This window comes from Lissotriton helveticus, chromosome 2_1 (genome assembly GCF_964261635.1).
Source record: "Lissotriton helveticus chromosome 2_1, aLisHel1.1, whole genome shotgun sequence".
In the NCBI taxonomy this organism is placed as follows: Eukaryota; Metazoa; Chordata; class Amphibia; order Caudata; family Salamandridae; genus Lissotriton; species Lissotriton helveticus.
Window position 1 is genome coordinate 1,331,067,258 of NC_136059.1, and position 16,676 is coordinate 1,331,083,933.

General features: G+C 44.2%; 1 long non-coding RNA gene across 1 annotated transcript in view; it reads left to right on the plus strand.

Annotated features, from left to right (window-relative positions):
• Positions 1-6,750: 6,750 nt before the first annotated feature.
• The window catches only part of LOC144819736 (uncharacterized), a 100,699-nt gene continuing 90,773 nt past the window's right edge, over positions 6,751-16,676 (plus strand). The window contains exon 1 of the long non-coding RNA XR_013607540.1: positions 6,751-6,774. This is a non-coding gene — a long non-coding RNA (uncharacterized LOC144819736). The remainder of the gene's footprint in view (positions 6,775-16,676) is intronic.

Here is a 16,676-nt window from a genome sequence, read left to right on the forward strand (position 1 = left end):
AGTTCACACATACTTGTACCATGTGTCATCTTTACAAGTTGGCGATGGGACGGGACTGCTGACACAGCAACGAACCCACCTGAGGCAACCTGTTGTTTATCCTGGGGACGTCTTCTGCCTGCAGAGGTTGCCCTCTCATTTTTGTTTCTGCTTGTCACCGACGGAGTCTCGAGTCATTCTCCAGCAGTTCGTCGAGCGGAGTCTTCAGGGATTGATGGGCAGTTCGAGCTCATTCAGCCAGAGTTTTCATCGATCGGTGTAAAGATCCGCATCTTGACAGCTCATATTCTTCTTGTGAAGTTTACTATTCCTGAAGGCAGCAAGTTGGACTTTGTTCTGTCCACCGGGTGTATCTGGTGAGTTTTGGATGTGTCCTGCAAGTTGTGGATATCCTGCTTGTCGTCGGGATCTCGCATTGAATGATTTCAGGTGTGAGTTGACAGTGTTCTCCCGTGTGGAAACCCGTACTATATGCTGAACACTGTGTTTTTTCTACGTGAGGGGACTTAAAGCATGAGAGTGTGTAACGGCGCTGAGGTCTAAAGTTGGCAGTGGATTCTCGTCTGGTTGGAAGGCACATTCACCTTTGGGGGAAATCTTTCTCACTGAGTGATTGCGGCGAAAGCTTTGAGTTGTCTGACCTTTTCACCCTGTCACATCGTTGATGCCAAGAGAACAGCGCATTCCTGTCAGGATTCCATGGTGCACTTCAGTCGACCAGCTGTCCTGTCAGGGTGTTGAATGACGTCACTGAAACGCAGACGTCTGCCGACGTCGGTCGGCCATTTTTGAAGATTGTCTGCCTCTAATTAAGCGTGCCTCCTACTACGGTGACACGCACACCAAATTACGCATTAAGGAAGCTTCGTGGATTTTTTTTTTTTTTAAGAGCGTTTGCCCTACAGTGAGACGCACACTCACTTTGGTGAAAATTAACAAGTTTTGTTGCCGTTTCTAACAATAGCTATTTGAGCGTGTCTTCCACTACAGTGACACGCACACCAATCTACCCATTGCTAATTGAGCGTGTCTCCAAATACGGTGACACGCACACCAATCTACGCATTAAGGAAGATCTGTTTATGTTTCAAATAGGAGCGTTTGCGCTACAGTGATAGTTACTCAAGCTACACACTTACTTTCTTGAAAATCAAGGGTGTCCCCTACAGCGGTGGCATGCACACCTATCCTTAAAGATATCGTTCTGAGGAACTTACTACTGCTGATTTTTATTCACAAAACAGCCACACACACCAAGTCGAGGAACTGCGTCCTGGGTGAATATTAATAACAAGAGTGACACAAATTCCATAATAGATTATAATGTTTATTCTTATGTTGATGGTAATATTTGTACACTTTGCCTGAAAAGAAGGTTGAATTAACATAAATTCCTAGTTGCATAAACCAGTTCAGTGTTGGTTTGGTACTACCGAGTCAGTCATGGCTTCAGGAAACGTGTGGAATTTATCTCCTCCATTGCCTTTCATACCTTCAACAGGGGATGATGCACTCAAATGGGAAGAATGGCTAGAATACTTTGAGAATTATAGGTCTACTTTTGAAGGTGAAGAAGAATTGACCCCTGAGAAGAAGAAAAAAATTCTTCTTCATTGTTTAGGTGCAAAAGCTATGAAAATGTACAACCGTATTAACAAGAAACCTAGGATGGGTGACGTGTACACGATCGCTTTAGAAGATTTGACTATGTATTTCAGACCCACTATTTCTATTTCAGTTAAAAGGTTCAAGTTTTTTCAACGCAGACAAGCCCCTAAGGAATCTGTGGAGGATTATGTTGCTGCGTTGAAAAACTTGGCACTTACTTGCAGATTTGGGGCATTACATGATGAGTTGGTTCGTGACCAAGTTGTTATGAGGTCCTCCAATAAGCATGTTCAGGAGAAATTATGGGCAAAAGGTGAATTGCCATTAGAAGAAGTTGTGGAAATAGTTAAGTGTACAGAACTAACTGGCAGATGTGCTAAGGCTGTGTTGCAGGAGGAGAAGTCCTCTACAGAGGACAAATCCACTGTGGCGAAAGTAATATGTTCAAAGAAAACAAACAGTAAACCCAGTTCCAGTTATGTACAGAGAAAGGAATCCACTTATAAAGCAAAACTTTCTGATGATAGAAAATGTTTTAGGTGTGGGAGTAGATATCATTTGGCAAATGACAAAGCATGTCCAGCCTTGAGACAAAAATGTTCAAATTGTGGAATAGTTGGGCATTTCATTGCCATGTGCCCAAAGAAACAGAAAGGGGGAAGAAATGTAAAATCAGTGGTTCTTGATGAACAAGAAGAGTTTATCTCCTCAGATGAAGAAGATATGAATTGATTTGTGTTAAATGTCAATGATGGAGGTAGCAAAAAGAAAAAACCTATATGCGACATGAACATTGGTGGGGTAGATATTTCAATAGTCGCTGATTCCGGCTCACCCTATTCCATTGTTAACGAAGGGGTGTGGTTGGAGAAATTTGTTCCTGTCATCGGCAAGAAGTTACAGAGCCCTGATATTTTTCCCAAATCTTTCAATTATGATCCTATTGAAATGTTGGGTTTCATAGAGTTACAGTTTCAATTTAAGTCTCGCCAAATGGTAGGAAAACTGTATGTCTCAAAGGTTGGTCCGTCCGTGTTAGGATGGATCGACCAAGGAGAATTGGGAATAATTCTGGATCCTAACAGCCCAGATCCTGTCCTGATCTTACAAACTGAAGAAGAGTGCAATAATTTCTTTAAGAAAAGGTATCCCAAGGTGATTTCAGAGAAAATAGGGAAACTTAAAGGTTTTGTTCATGAAATCAAACTGAAGGGAGATGCTGTTCCGTGTGTACACAAGTCTAGGAACATACCGTTTTCCATCATTGGTGAAGTGGAAAATGAATTAAGGAGATTACAAAAGGAGGGCATTATTGAGCCGGTAGAATCAGCAGAGTGGGTTTCGCCCTTGGTTATCGCTAAGAAACCCAATGGCAAACTCCGTCTATGCATTGATCTACGCGACCTCAATAAAAATATTTTAGTTGATCAATTTCCTTTGCCAAAGATTAGCGAAATGCTGTCTTATACCAATGGAGCCAAGTGGTTTTCCACTATTGATCTAAGCTCAGCCTACCACCAAGTGGCTTTACATCCTAGGAGTAGGAGACTTACCACATTTGTAACGCCTTTGGGATGTTTTAGGTTTAAGAGGGTACCTTTCGGACTGGCTTCGGCTGCTGCCATGTTTCAGAGGTTAATGAGTGAACTATTCAAGGAGGAGAAGAACCTCCTAATTTTTCAGGATGACATCATGGTAACAGGCGCAACCAGAGGTGAACATGATGCAAAACTGAACAGAGTACTAGGAGTGCTTGAACATCATGGGCTTACAGCTGATTTGCGTAAGTGCAAATTTGCAGCTAATAAAGTTACTTATTTGGGACACAAAATTGATGGCAGTGTCATAAAACCAAAAGAAGAACTGTTATCAGCTATCAGGGAAGCCCCCTCACCCAAGAGCAAGGAGGAGGTCAGAGCATTTTTAGGACTTTCAGAATTTTATGCCAAATTTGTGCGCAATTTCTCTTCCAAAACGTTACACTTAAGGGAACTTATGAAACAGAAAAGCAAATTTGAGTGGAATGCCATTTGTGAAGAATCCTTTATTAGGATTAAAGAGGATATTTGTAATGCTCCATCCCTCCAAGGGTTCAACCCCTCTCTCCACAGCATTGTAACTACTGATGCTAGCAATAAGGGGTTAGGAGAGGTACTTTCACAGATTAATGGAGAAGGAAAAGAGGTGACTGTAGCATTTGCCTCACGTTCAATCACACCCACAGAAGGAAGATATTCCATGATTGAGAGAGAAGCACTGGCGTGTGCATGGGGTTTGAATCATTTTAGACAATATATTTGGGGTTACAAGATCACCCTCAGAAGTGATCATAAACCCTTAGTAAAAGTACTTTCAACTAAGGGTCTTCGAGTTGCTTCCCCCGTTTGTCACGCATATCCATGAAATTGTTAGAGTTTAACTATGAGGTGGAGTACCTTCCTGGTGTTAAAAACAAGGTTGCGGACTGTTTAAGCCGTTTACCTTTACCAAACACAGATGAACAAGTTTCAGACATTGACACTTTTTGCATAGCTAACATTGCAGAAGAGATACCATGTATTTCTAGTGCAGAGTGGTCAACAGCTATGGAGGAGGATGATGATGTACTCCTTGATGCTAAGAAGTATATAGGAGAGGGTTGGCCAGAAAAGAAAAAGGTTCCTGAGCATTTACGTTCATTTTGGGAACTCAAGGATGAGTTGTCAGTTAAAGCTGATTTAGTTTTGAGAAATGGCAAGGTCGTTCCTCCCAAGGGTTTATGAGCTAAACTCCTCGAGATTTGCCATGAGGGGCACCTTGGCATAGGAAAAACCAAGAGCAGAGTCAGGAATTCATACTGGTGGCCCGGGTATGACATAGAAATAGAAAGGAGTGTCAGAAATTGTGCAGCCTGTGAGAATTCAGACAAATCCAAACACACGCTTAGACCACCCCTTCAACCCCTTTCGTGTCCATCCATGCCCTGGGTTAGATTGGGTATTGACACTTGTGGACCCATTAGAGAGAAGGGTGAACTATTATACCTTATAGTACTGGTAGACCATTTTTCCAAATGGCCAGAGGTAGAAGTAGTCCAGGATGCTGAAGCAAAAAGTGTTGTGGGATTTTTGCGCAAACTATTTCTTAGAGAGGGCCTTCCAAATTGCATTGTATCTGACAATGGTCCACAATTTACGTCTGCAATTTTTAAAGAATTCTTGTTAAAACATGGGATCAAACACAAAACCACTTCTGTATATCATCCTGCAGGTAATGGCGCAGTCGAAAGGTTCAATCGGGTGATTAAAGGAGTTATCCAACTAGCAAATCAAAATGACATGTCATGGAAAAAACAACTTAGCAACAATCTTTGGTCATTCAGGGTAACTCCTTGTGAATCTACTGGTACCAGTCCCTTTGTACTTTTGAGAGGGAGGACCCCCATTACTAAGGATAACATGGGTTGGGCAATCCCCAAAAGAGAGTGTTGGTCTTCCGAGGAGATTCAAAGGAATGTACGGAATTCACAAAGTGTTGGTAAGAGATACTATGACTCCAAAAATGCATGCAAAAAGGTTTTCATCCAAGCAGGTGACAGAGTTAGAGTGAGGCAATCAAGATGTTCAAGCAAAGGTAAAAATCACTACTCACAACCTATGGAGGTCAAGAAAGTCTTTTTGTAATTCTGCGCTATTGAGCGATGGAAAAACATGGCATTTTTCTTCATTGGCACTGTGTAAGAATGGAGGGGCAATGTCTCTTTCTCAATGCACTCCCAACAACCGAGATGGGTCCTACACTCAAGACTACGATTGGATTCTGGACCGTGAAGCTATTGGGTGGTCTCGTCCAGACGGCACAAACATTGTATCTTTGGGTACAAGGGATATATTTTCTGGATGTGAGAACACTTCCAGTGGTTCACGGGCAGAGGACAGTAGTAGTAGGCAGAGCGAGGAGACATCGGAAGAGTACAGGTATCAGACCAGCAGTGATATAAATGTTGATTTAGATGATTCAATGTGTGAAGATGTTAAGTCTCAGGACGTCAGTTGTGAGGACGAGCCCACTGTGAGCAGATATGGAAGAGTGGTCAAACCTCCAGCTAAGTTACACGATTTCGTTCGTGATTAGCAGTTGGTTTCTCCTCCTCCCCATAGCCTCATTCATGGGACATCACTGTCATTCTTGTTTTTATTGATGAGGAGATGTGTTGTGTTTACTTAAGTTAAGGTACCATGCAATGTAATAGCATGCGCGCTGCTTACTGCACGCGCGTCCTGCCAAAGCACTGTGACGTCAGAGGGTTCCATCTGACCTGACAGGTTGACAGTTCATGTTGACAGTTGCTGCGAGAGGCTCTGAGGAGAAGACGTGCCTCGGTGTCAGTTGTTGTATACCTAATAAAGGCAGTTCACACATACTTGTACTATGTGTCATCTTTACAGTATCCTTCATTGTCACACTTTCATCAGAAGACACACCATTCGTGTAAACCTGAAAGTTTCCATTCCTTGCGGCTGGTACCTAAAGCTTATGGTCAGAACGGGAAGTTCGAATCCTATAGAGGTAACTTCTACCAATTGTGCACTCATGGTATAAACTTTCACTCTTAGCAGAGGCTAAAACAGAAAGATAAAACTGGAAAAAAGATAAACTGAACATTAAAACAGTTGCACCTAAAAAAATAAAAACGCTTGTCGCACCCAAGACTCTAGTCCTGCCTGCACCCACGGTGCCGGTCCATATTCCGATGAGGCTCTCTGTTTTAATCTGTCAATGTTATCTACTCGTCTTTATTTTTTTTACTGTATTGACAAACCAGTTTCCAATTCAGTCCGCTTGCCGACTTTCCAAATCAATCGAAATAATGCAACTATGTTCTCTTTTACAGCGTCCGGCACCAGATCGTTCAGATTAATTTGAGAAACACCATTTCGTTACCAATATTTTTTTAACTTGCTATTTATTAAGTGAAAGGCCAATGAACAATTTAAAGCGATTAAAGGTTTGCGAAAAGCTTAGCTTCTACCGCCATCTTGTGTGTACAAGATTAGAGCACACTTCTTTCAGTTTCTACGTAAAGTTTAAAAAGGTTCTTTTTGTGTCATGATCTTTGCTGCCACCAAACGGTCATAATTGTGTAATGCAGCCTTTAAATGTTAGAGAAGTCGCACACGCTGGCTGGTAATGTAAAATACTCTTTTTCCATACATCATGAATGATAAATGTAGTGCAGAGTGGCCCGTTTAATCGTATCTTCATTATATTGGCTGAAAAATGTAGTTTGAAGAGCTGGTAACGGTTGGCTAGGCAGGCCAGTTGGGCATTTGATCTAGAACCTAAAGCAGCAAGTCATGTACACCAGCAGGTGCTCTTTTCTGACAAAAGTAAAAAACTTAACATATCAAGGGCTATTTAACATTGGCTATATTTAAACTGGTCTGTGAATATTACCTGTCAAATTAAACAAGTATTTGCATTGCACAGGGGGGCGGAGCTTGCTCGAGTCAGAGATGGCTGCTCGAGCCGGAGTAAAATACTTCATTATCCTTGGCCCCTTCAGCCCCTTCCTTGACCCATAATTTGCGGCTGCTTCAAGCCAGGAAACGCCCCGACGCCCGCTGCCCGGCCTGGAAGGGCGCCTGACGGCCGAGAACGGAGATCAGTGGAGCGGTAGCAGAACGCCGGCGCAGGCCGCAAAGCACCGGCCTTGCGTAATTGAGCTCCCCAGCAACATCACTCTGCATGCGGCCTGGGACGATAGACGGGCCCGCTCTGGATGAATAGGTGCGGCAGAATCGGGCCGCGACCCCGGAATAAGTAAGGCGGACACTATTGGGGGCCCGGTACTCGGGCACAGTTGATCTCGGAGGCAGAAGGTCCCCTTAGCTGAAGACGTGCGCCACCGGCGTGTGCCGTGGGCCCAAAATGGCGTCACGAAGATGAGAAGCGGGGAGCGGACCCTTGCTGTCACAGTAACTGTGTCTCGGTGGAGGTGCGGAGATAAGCACCGGAACCCGGGTTGCCCTTGGGGCTCTGGCTGCGGCTGAGGCGTGGCGCGGTGGACCGACCAAGTGCACAAGCAAATTGCGCCCCTTTCTACTGCGGGGTCCCCCATAAGCGGTCCACGGACACACTACAGGAGGCCCGGAACCACCCAGGTTAGACGATCAGCAGGAGCGGCTGGCTCACTGGAAAGGGGGTGCACTGACGGTGGAACTGGCTGGGCACCATTAGAGCTTAATGAGAATGTAATGGAGAAGCACTCCTCTATAGACTCAGTGTGTTATGTATTTTTAGCGAAGTTTAGATTACTGCTCAAATGCGTGCGACAGTGGTAGCACGCTTGTCCTCACGTGTCCCTTATACAGAACCTTCCTACCTCGAGTGAAATCAAACTCGACCACTGTGCACTGTTGCAAAAAACTTTTTCAGTTTTATTTTTCAACTGTAAACGTATATTCTTTTTTTGAAACAATAAACAAAATGTAACTGATGCAATTTCGTTTTCAACAAATCAATGCATTATATTGATTCATTTTTGATTGTTCGCTATTACATTCATGAGCTTATTTGACAGCAAAACAATTTTTTTTTTTAAATTAACAGAAGGAAAGAATGACTGATTTTACAGGCATAAACATTGTACACTTTTCAAGAATGCCCGATGCATTTCGAGCTTACCCTCCTCGACAGTACTAGTGTGGTTTAGAGTTTGTAGACCAACAAAGTTGTAGATTAGGTTCACTTAGTTTGTTTTCTGCTTTTTTAGTAGAATAATCAGTTTCAGTAGGAAAACGGACAGACTAACGATTTCACCGAGGGTGAGTTTTGTGTGATTTTAAGCTGCAACGAGCTTTGAGAAAGTCCCGCTCTTTAGTAAAACGTAGTTTAACGAAGAGAATTGTTATATTCACTGTTTCAGAGCAAGATTAGGTGGCACGCCACTACGAGGAGGGTAAGCTCCATTTGCAGTCTTTCAGTTTTAGGGATCACTGGGTACTAGGTGGAGGTTTCACACCACTTCCTTTTAAATACACAATCTTTTTAGTTGGTGCACAAGGTGGATAAGACAACCAAAAGTATACTATATGGCCCCATGCTTGTCGAACATTTTCCTTTAACAAAGTGTTTCATGTGTTCAGATTTCAGGCCCCGGAAGAAGAACCACCTTGGGCTCGAAATGCATTGGGCATTCTTGAAAAGTGTAATACAATGTTTATGCCTGTAAAATCAGTCATTCTTTCCTTCTATTAATTTAAAAAAAAAATTGTTTTGCTGTCAAATAAGCTCATGAATGTAATATGAACAATCAAAAATAAACAATATAATGCATTGATTTGTTGAAAACGAAATTGCATCAGTTAAATTTGTTTATTGTTTCAAAAAAAGAATATACATTTACAGTTGAAAAATAAAACTGAAAAAGTTTTTTGCAACTGTGCACAGTGGTCGAGTGTGATTTCACTCGAGGTAGGAAGGCACCATTAGAGCTTGCAATAGTCTCGACCCAGCAGGGAAATAAGAAGCAGCAGGAGCGGACCGAGGGCGTCTGCCACCAGGGGCTGGTTGAGTCCGAAAGCGAGCCAGGAGCTGGTGGTCCCGGTGGTCTGAAAGTCTGGCATAACATCGGTGGCGGAGGTGTCCTGGGACTGGTCTGGGACCGAGTGGGCGCCCACTGGTGTAACTAACCGCATTTCTCCCCTGAGGCCTAGGGTCCTTGGGGCAGCGAGCTGACACGCGTCCGCCTGGATTACCCTGAACGAAGCTCAACTAGTTAGGATTGGGTGAAAACGCTGCCGAAGTCTGGAAGCTAACATGGGAAAGCCAGATCGTGGTCAGTCCAAGCTCCCCTTCACACAGACGCGGTCAAAATCGCAGGAAGAGGGCGTAGGAGAGGACAGCGGGCAGGCCCCGGCTCCAGACCTGGAGCAGGATTTAAAAAGCATGTTGAAGTCTATGGAGAAAGGGCTGCAGGAGGGAATCTCCTCACTGGGAGTGAAAACGGACGTGCTAACATACAGGATGGACAGAATGGGAGAGGCTAGATAAGCACGCTGAACGTCTAGATATGTCAGAGAGGAGAATCACGGAAGTCGAGGAGGCACAGACCACCATGGACACTGAACACAATCAACTTGGAAGGGTGATGCAGGTGCTACAGGACAAGACAGAAGATTTAGAGGCGCATTCTCATCGCTGCAAAATACGAATCCTGGGACTTCCGGAGACCACCCAGACAGGCAGGATGGAGACCTTTGTTGAAAAACTTCTGGTGACATTGTTGGGTGCGGAGACATTCTCCAACCTGTTCATTGTGGAAAGAGCGAATCACACTTTGGCCCCACGCCCGAAGCCGGGGGCACCGCAGAGGCCAATAATTGCAAAGCTTCGCAACTATAGAGACAGGGACGCAGCACTTCGGGTCACCAGGGAAAAACAGACGCTGACGTATGACGGATCTACCTTAGCACTCTATCCAGATTTGAAGTACTGGGTTTTTCGGAACCCAGCGGTGCCAGGGGTACACCCTAAGACTTCAGGTCCTTCCTGTTTCAGACTACAGAAACACAGAGTCTTCTAGGTGAAGTCAAAGATCGAGTTTATTGGCTGCAGCCAGTAACAGATATCCTAGAAGTACAACACGTTGTATATTCTCAGGAGACTGCTCATTCTAACAAAGCCAGCCTTCTATTTTTATACAAAATATTATGCTTTAGGCAAACATTCCTTATTTTACAGTTGAACATTCACATATTTTCACTACAAAGAAAAAGCAGAGTCATGATGACAAGCCCATATTTCAGTTCGTCCAGCCCACAATCAATTACCCGGCAAGGCCCAGTATTTTCATCAGATATCGACGAACCCCCAATAAAAACGGGCACCTCCTCCTCGTAAAGCAAGTCATAAAGAAAGAAACAGAGGCAGGTGTGTGTAAGATTAGGAAGGGTTTGTGTGCGATGAAAGGTTTATGGCATGTTGCGCCTTGATACTATCTCGTTCGGCCACTGGGAAAGGAACTGACCGAACAGGTTTGGCTTTAGGCAGTGGAGTCAGCTTGCCCAGGTCACAGGGAAGTCAGCAAGGGTGTACGTGTCCTTCAGATTCGTTTTTGGCCTTAGTCATCGGCCTATGTGAGGGCAACACACAAAATGGCTGCCGTACACAAAATGGAACCCGAGGGTTCAGGACGAAAACTATGATTTCAGGTTGATTTCGTCACTCGAATATGACGAAAATGCTCGTACATAGTCTACTAGTTATTCTCGGTCTGCTGATATCGAAATCGTCATGATACGACGATGTTTATGACACGGGTCCAGAATTTTCAGTACCACAGACCCTCCTTTTGCCCTTACATAGGCAATAACCTATACTCATGCTAATCTGAGTCCAGGTCTATATTCATAAAGTCATTGAGATGTTGCTGTAGCATCATCCTATTACTTAGCTCGTCCCTTGATACAGGTTTCCTTACACACGATGTAGCACAGAGGCCACATATTGCAGGAGCACACTGTACGCACAGACAGAACAGGAAAAGAATGGCTAAGATCATCCCAATGATCATCAGAATTTTCCATCCCCAGGCGGATATCAGTTCCCAGAACGATCCCATCAATGACCAATCTCCTTTATCCACATGAATAGATTCGGAAATCTTATGCAGTTTGGAAATGGCCTGATACACTGTTGGAGCGTTATCTGGAATGAAAACACAGCAACTCAATTGGATCACTTTACATACCCCACCTCGGTCTGCAAGTATGACGTCTAACGCGACCCTGTTCTGAAGAGTCATAAGACGATCCGACTGGAGCTCAGCAGTCAAATTACTAGGGGCACCGGCAGTTTCAACTACGGTGGATTCAACCACCCTCGTCAATTGCCTAATGTTCCTGCTGTTAACCATGGGTCCCCAAAACGGCAGAAAACCCTTCACGAAGTCTCCAAATTCTTGTCCTGCAGTGTCTTCTTTGCTGAAGACACCTCTAACTATCTTCGTCTTATGGTAATCTGCCGTAGCTGTGTAGGTGGGAGGCAACAGGAACGAAATAAAACATGTGCCCGAAAACTCAGGGGGCAACCATGTATAGGCTCTATCATGGCAGATGAAATAGGTACCCTTAGCTGCTAGGAATGAAGGGGAAGTCTGGGACGCAAAAACATAAGTTTCAGTGCAGATACTCTTCCCTAACTGAGCTCTGGGATTCTTGCCATTACCTTGCAGACATAGGTGACCCTGATGGGGTACAATCCAAATCGGGGAAGATCTCTTAGCTTGCTGTTTCTCACTCAGAGTAACTCCATATCCGGTCACGTTCCATCCTATATATACCAGTGTCTCATCTCTCGGGATAGTCTCATAGGAAATATCTTCCCTAATCATATCTACTATACCCTTAACTAGAGCACTATTCTTAGGATTATCTTTCACAGAACGTAGGGGGTAGACTTCATGTGCGTAGATGAACATTGTTCTGTATGCCCACACAGAACCATTATGGCTGAAAGGCAGGACCAGGTAAGGGATACCTTTATCGGTAGCATGAGGCATAAGACCACACACCCAGCAGTTAGTCGTGTTCACTACTAATTGGTGTTGGTGTAACAGCTGAACAAAGGAGTTATTGATAAACTCTAATCTCCTAGCGGATTCATGTTCAGGAAGAGGGTGAAAAGAATGTGAGGAAACAGTAGAAGGAGGAGGTATGGGCGATGTAGCGGGAGCAAATGTCACTTGAAAGGAGAATAAAACATATCCTATTAAAAACAACATTACACTGAACAACATAAAAATGCATAATATCAAAAAGCGTTTCTTGGTCATCATTCTACAAATTTGATCTTTAGGGTCCGTTTCTTTGGCAGGTTTCTCCATCACGAAAAACTCCATCCTCTCTAATTGCTGCTCGCGATGGTAGGGTGCTCTATGCTAAGGAATGCTTCTGTCAGTCCAGGGCAACTCCCTTAGACCAACCAGAACTGTCGACCTAACGTCTTCAGCCCGCACCCCAAAGACTTCGGCAACCGCGACCCTACAGCTGAACCCGGATGGGGGTTCGAAAAACAAAAATAAAAAAGTTTCTCAGATGAGAGAGCTGCACTTTGGAAAAAAAAAGTAAGGAAAGGGAATGTTTTTTTTTTATTAGTCCATTGTTCTCGGCCTCAGATTATAGCGTTTCTTCCCAGGTACTGTCTGGTCCTGAAACAGGAGTTCTGGTTTTGTAGTGTCCAATCGAATTGACGGCGGCACAGCTTTTTGCAAGAGATTGTCACTTTCTTTTTCAGAAATTGTTCCTTTTACACGTGCATCACTGAAAGGCAGAAAACGAGGCACAGTTTCAGTCTCTGAGTCAGCGACACCCTTTTGGACCCACCAGTCGTACGGCAGAGGTAACGGGGCCCTCTTGCAGTGAATGCCGTGGATCCAGTTCTTCTTTCCTTCCACTCGAACGGCTGATCTTGTTGAGAGAAGAACTAGATGGGGGCCGGTCCAACGGGGCTGGTCATTCTTTGTTAGCTGAAAATTCTTGACCAGCACCCAGGATCCAGGATCGATCGGATGTCCTGAAGCTTCAGAGACCTGAGGCAGAGTATCGTGAACCTGTTGGTGTAAAACACGCAATTTAGCCATCAATTCGTACAAATAATCAAGCAGTACAGGGTGTTCGATCTCACTGAATTTTGTCGGCCTTGGCACTCCCCATATGTTGGCCGGACAGCCGAACACAATTTCATAGGGATTAAGTCCCACTCGCGAATGCACAGTCATTCTTGTTGATAGGAGTGCTAAAGGCAGAGCGTCAGGCCATTTAAGACCAGAGCTCGCTTGAATCTTGGCCAACTTCAGTTTTAGCGTGCCATTGTAGCATTCTACTAGTCCAGCTGATTAGGGGTGATTTGCAGCGTGGAATTTCTGTTGGATACCTAGCCCTTCACATACTTTCTTCATCACTCGACCCACAAATTCACTCCCATTGTCACTCCAGACCATTCTCGGCATTCCAAATCTAGGGAAGAATTCTTTGACAAGGGCTTTAGCTGTTGATAAGGCAGTGTTGTCTTTCAGGGGATATGCTTCTACCCATCTTGAAAAGGCACAAACAACAATGAGTACGTATTTCAAATTGTTGAACCTTTCCATGTGGATGAAATCTAGCTGCAAAACCTCGAACGGATACGTAGGAGGCGCAAAATGACCAGCTGGAGTTGGGGTTCCCCTACCAGGATTGTATTTCAGACACACCATGCAATTCTTGACCACATTCTCTGCACACTTAGGAATTCCAGCATTTTGCCATACTGGAGCTAACAACTTACAAATCCCTTTCACGCTGGTATGAGCCATTCCATGGGCCATCGTAACCACTGCAAGCACATACGCATCGGGTAGCAACCATCGCTGATGCTCTGACAATTCAATCCAACAACCATTTGCATCCATTTTACCCGTACTTTCTCTCCACACACTCAACTCTTTCTCTGTAGCTTCAGCTTGAATAGATTTCACACTCTCTATCGTATCTTCACACATTCCAACTTCACCAACCCATCTTGCAGGGCCTGCAACATACATTCGACTCATCACATCCCTTGCTGCTTCTTTTGCGACTTCGTCAGCAAATGCATTTCCACGACCAACATCATCAGTAACCTTTTTGTGTGCACTGCATTTCACAATCGCAACTTGCAACGACAAAGTAAGTGACTCGAGAAGCTCATTCACCAACTGACCATGCTGTATCTTAGCTCCATGCGAAGTCAGAAATCCACGTTCTTTCCACAATCGTCCAAAACTATGAGCCACACCAAATGCATTCTGGCTGTCAGTATAGATGGTCACTTTCGTTCCTTTCGACAACACACACGCTCTCATGAGTGAAATCAACTCTGCTGCTTGAGCTGAATTATGTGGGATACGTGCAGCTTCAACAATCGTATGCAAAGTCGTGACAGCATATGCTGCAGTCGTATCACCATTCGGAAGCTTGAAGCATGAACCATCCACCCATAAGGTACCATCACACTTCACAAGAGGAGTGTCCTGAAGATCTACTCTCCCTTTCGTTTCTTCTTCTGTTCTGAGAAAACAATCATGCTGTTCTGAAACATCTGTCTCTGCTACAATCGGCAACAACGTAGCTGGATTCAACGTGTTGCATCTTTTTATGTGTACATGACTCGCTAACAGTGTCAACTCGTAACCTGACAATCGAGCACTAGTTAAGTGCTGTGTCTTGGTCCTGTTTAACAACGTGTCTACTGCATGTGGAACCATCACAACCAATGTATTATTCATCACTAAACCAGCAGACTGCTGAATGGAAACAGCTGCTGCCGCTGTGGCTCTCAAGCAACTCGGCAATGCTTTAGCTACCGGATCCAATGTCGACGAAAAATACGCGCATGGACGCTGCTTGTCTCCGAACAACTGTGTCAACACTGACAATGCACAGCCTTCTTTCTCATGGACATACAATGTAAAGGGCTTACTGTAGTCAGGGGTACCCAACACAGGAGCCGAACATAATGCATTGCGCAATTCGGAAAAACTTTTCTGACACTCTTCAGACCATGGAACGGGATTCGGTGTATCTTTACAAGTTAATGCCACCAAAGATTTGGCCAACAAAGAAAAATTTGGTATCCATTGTCTGCAGTATGATGTAATACCCAAGAAAGCGCGCACTTCTCTCTGTGTCCTTGGCACACTCAATTTCGCATTTGCCTGAATTCTCTCTGGGGTCAGTTTCCTTCCCTCCTTCGATAAGAGATGACCTAAGTAGGTCACTTCTTGTCGACAATATTGCAATTTTGAAAGAGACACTTTGTGATGCAAATCAGACAGATGATGCAACAATGACAACGTGGCTTCTTTACAAATCTCTTCAGTATCTGCAGCGACGAGCAAATCGTCAACGTACTGAATAAGGGTAGCGCCATCAGGTAAAACAATCGTATCAAGCTGTGTCTTTAAAGCCTGACTATATATCGATGGACGTTCACAGTAGCCCTGGGGAGCGCGTTTGAAGCGGAAGCTTCGTCCTCCTAAACTGAAGCCGAAAATATCCCTACTCTCCTCGGCAATCGGGATGCTGAAGAAAGCATTCTTCAAGTCAATCACCGAAAACCAGGTCGCAGAAGCTGGAATCATAGTCAATAGGGCAGTGATATCAGGAACAACTGGAAATTGTGGCACAACGATCTTATTCACCTCTCTAAGGTCAATCACAAACCTGTAAACAGGTGGCTGAGAAGGATCAGTACGCTTCAAAACAGGCAGAACAGGACTATTGCAAACGTTACCTCTTGTCTCTTCAATTACATCTTTTTCAATCAAGTCGTAAATGATCGCTAACAGTGCCTTTTCACCTTCATTAGAAATCTTGTATTGAGGCATTCGTGGCATTTTAACATTGGCTTTCAATGTCACAACATATGGCGGTTTTTCCAAGAGACCCACATCATTAGGACCAGTAGCCCAAAGAATATCAGGAAGAAATTACAATTCTGTCGGAAGTTTATCCTTCGACAAATACATTGGGGAGACCACTTTCTTACCCAGTGTTAGTTGTACTCCCGAAGGAGAACAATACAGGGTTGCATACAATCTTTTCAACAGATCCAATCCTAACAAGTTCTCACCACAACCTGTCGTCAGAATAAGGGGTGCTTCGAATTCGCAAGGTCCAACAGAAAGGGACATAGGACTAGAAATCGTGTTCCTAACCGGGGCACCAGAAAAACCTACTGAAACATTCATTTCGCCAGACAAAGGTGCGCCAGGGAGTTTTGAGTGCATAATAGAACTCTTTGTAGCACCAGTATCCAACAGAAAAGGCTCTGACACACCTGATGTAATCACCTCAACATAAGGTCCATTCTGATCTACTGGAACTGAAACAACTCCCTCTCTTTGTCTATGGCTGTCCTAGCCGTCATTACCTTCCATATTCTGATCTTCTGCATAGTAGTCATCAGCATAGTACTGAGCCGTCCTAAAAGACGCGTTATTCTGCTGATCAAAACTATTCATTGAATTTTGAGGGGGAAAAGGACGCGCGTTCTGGGGGAAATTT